Raw genomic sequence first — 6,865 nt, 5'->3', positions numbered from 1 at the left:
TGCCAGTCTCATAGTTACAACTGTTCTCTAGGCTGAAACTCAGATAATAAAGGATTCCTCCCCCAGTATGGTTATCATCAAATCTTGAGTCCTTCCTCATTCCAAAGAGCAAAGAAGTCTTTGTAATATTATGACTGAAAATATCAGACCTTCCTTTCCCTAAGTTATGCAAAACAGATTAGCTGTCACACTTTCTCAATCTACTTACATTTGAAAAGGACCCTGGTAACATTCTTGTATGAAGTCATTTCAAAAACAGTATTCTGTGGGAAAGCACCCCCCCCCCAAAGAATGATATAATGTTCAGTATTTTACTCTCTATAAAAATCTTCCTTTCTGTCACAATAAAAGGAGTTCATGGAGACCATGTCTGACCCTTACTTTGTTATCTCTGTAATCTCTTGCTACCTATCCTTCTCTCTCTCAGTGTCAGAACCCTGGCACTCCACACATAGTGCCCCCAACAATCCAGTACTCTATTCACTGTGCCACCTTAGCTGCCCAATGAGTATCTAATGTTTAGCCAAAACATCTTACTTAAAATAGCACAGAAAGGATGTTCAGTCCAGGCAGACCCATTGCTCCTATTGTTTCCTCCTTTTTCCCAAGAGGCACCTAGTCAGAATAGGATGTGGACTCATGCTGTAGCCTGGAATCTGGCTAGTCTGAGTATGTCTTCTCCCACTCCCTTTCTTTTCCTTTAGAGCCCTGATCTCAGCAGGTTTTACACATTTTGGGCTTGAGATCATTTTCCTCTTACAGCCCATTAATCTCTACTGCCATTAGGACTTGACTGTTGACTTGTACCAGCAAGTCTTTAGCTTCCATGGCTTGGTCCCTAAAAACCAAAAGCACATTCCTATTTATCTCTAATTGCTGAAAGCGCACGGCCATTTTCCTGGATAGATTCATGAAGCTAGAGGATGTAGGATGTAAACAAGTCACTTAACTGACTTATTTATATTTGGTGCTTCAGTTTCCTGACCTAATCTATTATAGGGTGGGTTAAAGAAGGGTTCAAACTAGCTATATATATCTATATCTATATAGATCTATATAGATCTATATATATACACACAAATAAAAGATTATTAAACTAAAGGGGAAAATGATGGGAAGGGAATCAGTTAATAACCTACTTCTAACACATACCAGATATTAATTTTTTTTATAATTTTTTAATATTTTTATAATTTTTTAAATAATTTTTATAATTCTACTAAACTAATGAAGTTAAGGAAGGATTGGTAGAGGCAAGGACAAAGGGCCCAAAGAAATCTCACAACACTAGAGTTCTTTCTTTGATCCAAACAGCAAATCCCAGTAAGGTGTCACCAGCAACAGCAGAGTTCACCACTCTATCAACAGCAGTAAATCCAGGCAGACTATCAGGACAGTCAAAGAGAGGAAACCAATGGCTTTTCTGGGTCCACCCCAGAAGTACCAAACAGCTACCCTCTGGGTATCCTGACAGCTAGAGCAAAAGCAGGCTTCTTTCTCTTCCAGAGTCCACCAACTGCCAGCACCAGCCTGTGTGTTCCGTTCATCCCTTCCTGGGAGCTTTGGAATGTTGGTCCTGTCATTGCCCTGTGGGATCTTTTGCTTCTTGCTTTTTGCAAAGCGAATCCCTTACAACAAATCCAAATCTCAAATAATCACAAGTTATTATGACATCATTAACGGCTGGAGCGGTGTCAAAGAGACCATCTCCCAGGCCCATTGCTAGGGCACTGCCCAATTTCCGAGATGTCAAATAGAAAGGTAACTACGCAGATTGGGGTACATAGGCTTCTCTTTCTCCCACAATGAGAAGAGGGAGGGTTGGTTCTAATACAAATGTTCTATTTCTTTAGATGGCAGAAAAGCTCCAGCTCTGCTTGTTTCCAAGCAGAAAAGAAGACAGATCACTGGATCACTGGAAGCCCTCGGCAGCCTGCCATGGAGAGGGGCTCTTGGGGAGAGAAGAAGCCTGTTTCAAGCCCAGATGCTCTTATTTACTTGTTGTCTGCCTCTTGTCATTTCCCCTGGGCAGGGAAGCCAGGTAAATCCATTTCAGTTTCTGATTATCTGCTTTATTGCATTTATAAAATTAAGTGAGTGCTTACCTCAGCACACAGCAAGCAAACCAAGACCAAAAGGCTGTATCCCTGTAGGATAAGTGACAGGTGAGGTCTCTGCCTGTGGCTCCCATTGGAGACTGGGAGCAGGAAGAGACTTTCTGTCTTCTCATTGGACAGAGAAGGAAACTGAGACACAGAGAAGAACAGGGTCTCATCTAAGATCAAAAGGAAATTAATGACAGAGCTGGGCCTTGGAAGGTCATAAAGGATGGCCCTAAGAGGGCCCCTTCTTCAATAATCTTGATCTGGGGAACCTTGAGCAGTGGAAGGGACCTTCCCTCATGCCCAGCATCAGTCTCTGTCACTCATGGATACCCTTGGGAATGCCCTTCTGGATCAAGGGCTGAAAGTCCTACTAAATGGAAGCATCAGGACTCAGAATGGTTTGGGTCATCTTTCATTTGGGAAAATGAGCAGAAAAGTGGAATAGGCTTCATTTTCAGTCCTTGTCCATTTGTGAGAGTCTGATAAAAGAAAGCCAGAAGGTAGGAGACCTCCATGACTCTCTTTCCCCAAACTACATCCTTGGAATGCCTAAAGGAAACCCAATGAGAACAATGGTGGGGAAAGGTCCAAATGAGGTACTGAGTCAGATGTGACTGCAATAGGCTTTGGGACTTTAGTCAATTCAGTTTCAACCTGCTAGCATTTATTAAGCTTTGTGGGCCATGCACAAGAGTTTCAAAGCCTAGGTAGAAAAACACTCCTTTCTCTCAAGGGGTTTGTGTGCTAGCCAGTGAGGTGGTTCAGTGGATAGAGTGCTAGATCTGGAGTCAGGAAGACCTGAGTTCAAATATGACCCTAAACATTTACTAGCTATGTGACTCTGGGCATGTCACTTTACTTCTGTCTGCTTTAATTTCCTCATTTGTAAAATGGGAATAATAAGAGTACTTACCTTACATGAGGATCAAGTGAGATAATATTGCTAAAGTGTGTTTTTAGCACATTACCTGGCACATAGTAGGTGCTATATAAATGGTAGTTATTATTATTATCTTTTTTCAAGGCCATACTGCACATGTAGATCAGTAAATACAAGAGATTCTTAAATCAAACCACCAACAAGCATGAATTAAATGCCTACTGTGTGCTAGACCTCTGTATGCCCACTGGGTACCTGGCATATAGAAAAATAACCACAAAAACATCCAAGACAGTACTTGTACTCTAGGAGCACAGGAGAGCTCCAACAATGTGCGGGTGAGAGTAGAAATGGAACAAGGCTTCTACAGACTAAGCTGTTCCCTGATCAAAATCTTAAGTGAAGTCTTTATGAGTGTTCAAGATGTTTATGGCAGAAGGTGCTTTGGGGTAGGCTAGGCAGTCCATTAGAATTTTGCCCATTGGCCCAAAGGATGCTAAAAGACTGCCTGCTCTTTGATCCAGCCATAGCACTGCTGGGTTTGTACCCCAAAAAGATAATAAGGAAAAAGACATGTACAAGAATATTCATAGCTGTGCCCTTTGTGGTGGCAAAAAATTGGAAAATGAAGGGATGCCCTTCAATTGGGGAATGGCTGAACAAATTGTGGTATCTGTTGTGCTGGATAATGGAATACTATTGTGCTCAAAGGAATAATAAAGTGGAGGAATTCCATGGGAACTGGAATGACCTCCAGGAAGTGATGCAGAGTGAAAGGAGCAGAACCAGGAAAACATCGTACATAGAGACTGATACACTGTGGTACAACTGAATGTAATGGACTTCTCCATTAGTGGCAATGAAGTGATCCTGAACAACCTGGAGGGATCTATAAGAAAGATCACTATCCACATTCAGAGGAAAAACTGTGGGAGTAGAAACACAGAAGGAAAACAACTGCTTGGTTACATGGGTCGAGGGGGGTAGGATTGGGGATGTAGACTCTGGGTGAAAATCCTAGAGCAAACATCAACAACATGGAAATAGGTTCTGATCAAGGACACATGTAATACCCAGTGGAAGTGTGCGTGGGCTACAGGAAGGGTGGGATTAGGGGAGGGAGGGATAGTATATGATTCTTGTAACCAAGGAATAATGTTCTAAATTGACTAAAAAATAAAAAAATTAAATAAAAAAAGAATTTTGTCCATTGGTCCCCTTTTTTCAGAATTTATGTGGACTGAAAGTGGCATTCCATTTCTACTTCCTAAATTCCTAATGAGAATTTCTTGTTCTCAGCCCCAGGCAAGTGAGGTGATATCTTAAATAATTCATAGTGAACGTTTCAAGAGCAGCCCTAAGTTTGGGGCAAACTCCCACTCACTCTGAGAGGACAGGATAGGACTGGAATGGAATCTTACTTAAGGCACATCTTGAGAATGTGTCCTTTCTTGGGAGGGGGTTGAGGGGGGTCAAGATATATCCTGGTGGGTTCCTTTGGAATTCTCTTGTGTGAACCTTGAGGAGGTGAGGGTCATTGCAAAGGGGAAAGAGACACTGGGCAGGCATCCCTGAGGACAATCCCATGAGTACCTCACACCACTGCTGAGAAGCTGAAATGCTACCTAATATTGACCCGGGGCTCAAACAGAGAAGCAGAAACCTTTGAAGTTAAGGAATTTTTAGAGGTGGGAGGAACATTTGAGATCAACCAGACCCACCTCCTCATTTTATAGTTGAGGGAAGTACAGCCCAGAGAGAGAAAAAAACTTATCTAAGGTTGAATAGGGTGTTAGTGGGAGGCTGGAAGCTTCATCACATACCTGATCCCTGATTCCTGTTTCAATTGTATCATTCTAGAACCTTTTCCCAAATATTAAGATACTGTAAGAACTGAGGAAAGTCATAAATATGGACAAGCATGGGAAGATTGCTACATCTGTATTCCAAAGAGATAAAAAAAATGGGAAAGGACCTGTTTGTACAAAAATATTTATAGCTGCTCTCTTTGTGGAAGCAAGGAATTGGCAAAAATAAAGGAGTATTTCTCTATTGGGGAAGGGCTGAACAAATTGTGGTACATGATGGTGATGGAATACTATTGTGCTATAAGGAATGATGAACAGGAGGATTTCAGAAAGAGCTGGAAAGACCTCCATGATCATGAGTGAAATAAGCAGAACCAGGAAAACATTGTACACATTAACGGATATTTTGTGGAACAGTCAAATGTGATAGACTTTGTTACTGTCGGTAATGCAATGACCTGGGCCAGTTCTAAGGGACATATTAGAAAGAATGCTATCCACTTCTAGAGAGAGAGCTGTGGGAGTAGAAATGCAGATGACAACATAGGATTTATCACTTGTTTATTTGAGGATATGATTCGGGGTTTTGGCAATATAAGATTATTCACTTACAAAAATGAATGATATGGAAACCTTGTTTGTGTGATAATACATGTATAAGCCAGAAAAACTTTTTTTTTAATAAAAAATGAACTGGTATAAAGCAAACGAAGCAGAACCAGGAAAACTAGAAACTGTATATATGGGGGCAGAACCTCAGTGACAAAACTTAATTCAGATGCTCTAAAAGTATAATGATGAAACTCAGCCCGAAGAAGAGACAAGAGAAGGTAGCCCCTACATTTTCTGCAGAGGTGAGGACCTTTGGGTGAGGAATGCTGCACACAATGTCAGATATGGTCAATGTGTTGCTTCCTTTTGTTGAACTACTTTTTCTTGTTATTTTTGTGCTTTGTTACAAGGGATGCCTCCCTGGAAGGGAATGGGATGAGGGTATATTGGGAAAATGCAGAAATTAAAATAAAAAATTTCCACTTTTCACTATGGGCTTTAGCATTGCTTACTAAACTTTCAATATCAGACAAACTAACTACTTTTTGTTTTTGTTATTCCAGGCCCTTCTCCTCCTGCTTGCCTAAGTTCAGTCACTCCATTTCTTGCTCATCCTACCTTTCCATGAGGGATGTACAGTGTTCAAAAAGGACTAGCACCTCTGGTGTGAGGGCTTACCAAGTCCTTTTCAAGGTTGCTCATCTACTTTAGTGTCCACTTGGCACTCAACTCTCACCCATGACTCCAAGAGGCATGCACAGGGGCTATATCCCAGTAAACCAGGTTGGAAATTACCAATGGGTCCCAAATTCATCTTTGAGTTAGAGGGTTGCATATTCCATGTATGTGAAGACTTCCCCCGGTGGAATGGGGGGATAAGAATAATTTCTTCCAATGGCCATTAAGGTGGCTGGAGCATCTAGAGCTTGGTCAGACATGAAAGAACATCCAATGCATCCCAGGCCATTGCCAGGCCTGACTTTTGTTCTTCCACTGGACATTGATGATTCTGGAAGATAGAATGAGACTTGATGACTTTGCACAACTCTGTCTCACTTAAGTCCAATTCATGGGCAAGTTAAGATGTCCCCTTGATATCATTAGTCCTCGCTGAAATGAAGGACAAACAACAACAACCTTCCAGAAACATTTCCCTTCTCCTCATATAGCTGTCTTCCAGTAGTACTATGTAACACAAACAAATGACAGGATTTGGTGACACTGAAAAAGATGAGGGCGATGCCACAGGATTCTAGCTAGAGATCAGTGTTAGATTATGGAGGTCAAGCTAAGAAGTTGCGAGGATAAATGGAAAACTTGTTTTCCATTAGAGAAAGAGAATAAGTGGGAGGGAGGTTCAGTTTAAAAGGGAAAATTAAGGGAAGCCATCAACAAGGAAAGCAAAGATGGAGCCAGAGGAAGAGCAAAGGTGAGAAGTCTGTCTGAGCAAGAGATGTCTTTCTGAGAATCCTCAATATGGGGAAGAGATGAAGCCAGAGGACATAAGTTAATTCAGGTAA

General features: G+C 41.4%; 1 long non-coding RNA gene across 1 annotated transcript; it reads left to right on the top strand.

The window, feature by feature from the left end:
• The first annotated feature begins 1,789 nt into the window (after positions 1–1,789).
• Positions 1,790–6,139, top strand: LOC130455255 (uncharacterized). The gene is made up of 2 exons (XR_008913177.1): positions 1,790–2,041; positions 5,909–6,139. It is a non-coding gene; the product is annotated as an uncharacterized LOC130455255 (long non-coding RNA).
• Positions 6,140–6,865: the final 726 nt, after the last annotated feature.

The sequence above is a fragment of the Monodelphis domestica genome, chromosome 6 (assembly GCF_027887165.1).
Source record: "Monodelphis domestica isolate mMonDom1 chromosome 6, mMonDom1.pri, whole genome shotgun sequence".
Taxonomy (NCBI): Eukaryota; Metazoa; Chordata; class Mammalia; order Didelphimorphia; family Didelphidae; genus Monodelphis; species Monodelphis domestica.
This window is presented reverse-complemented; position numbering and strand designations above follow the sequence as displayed.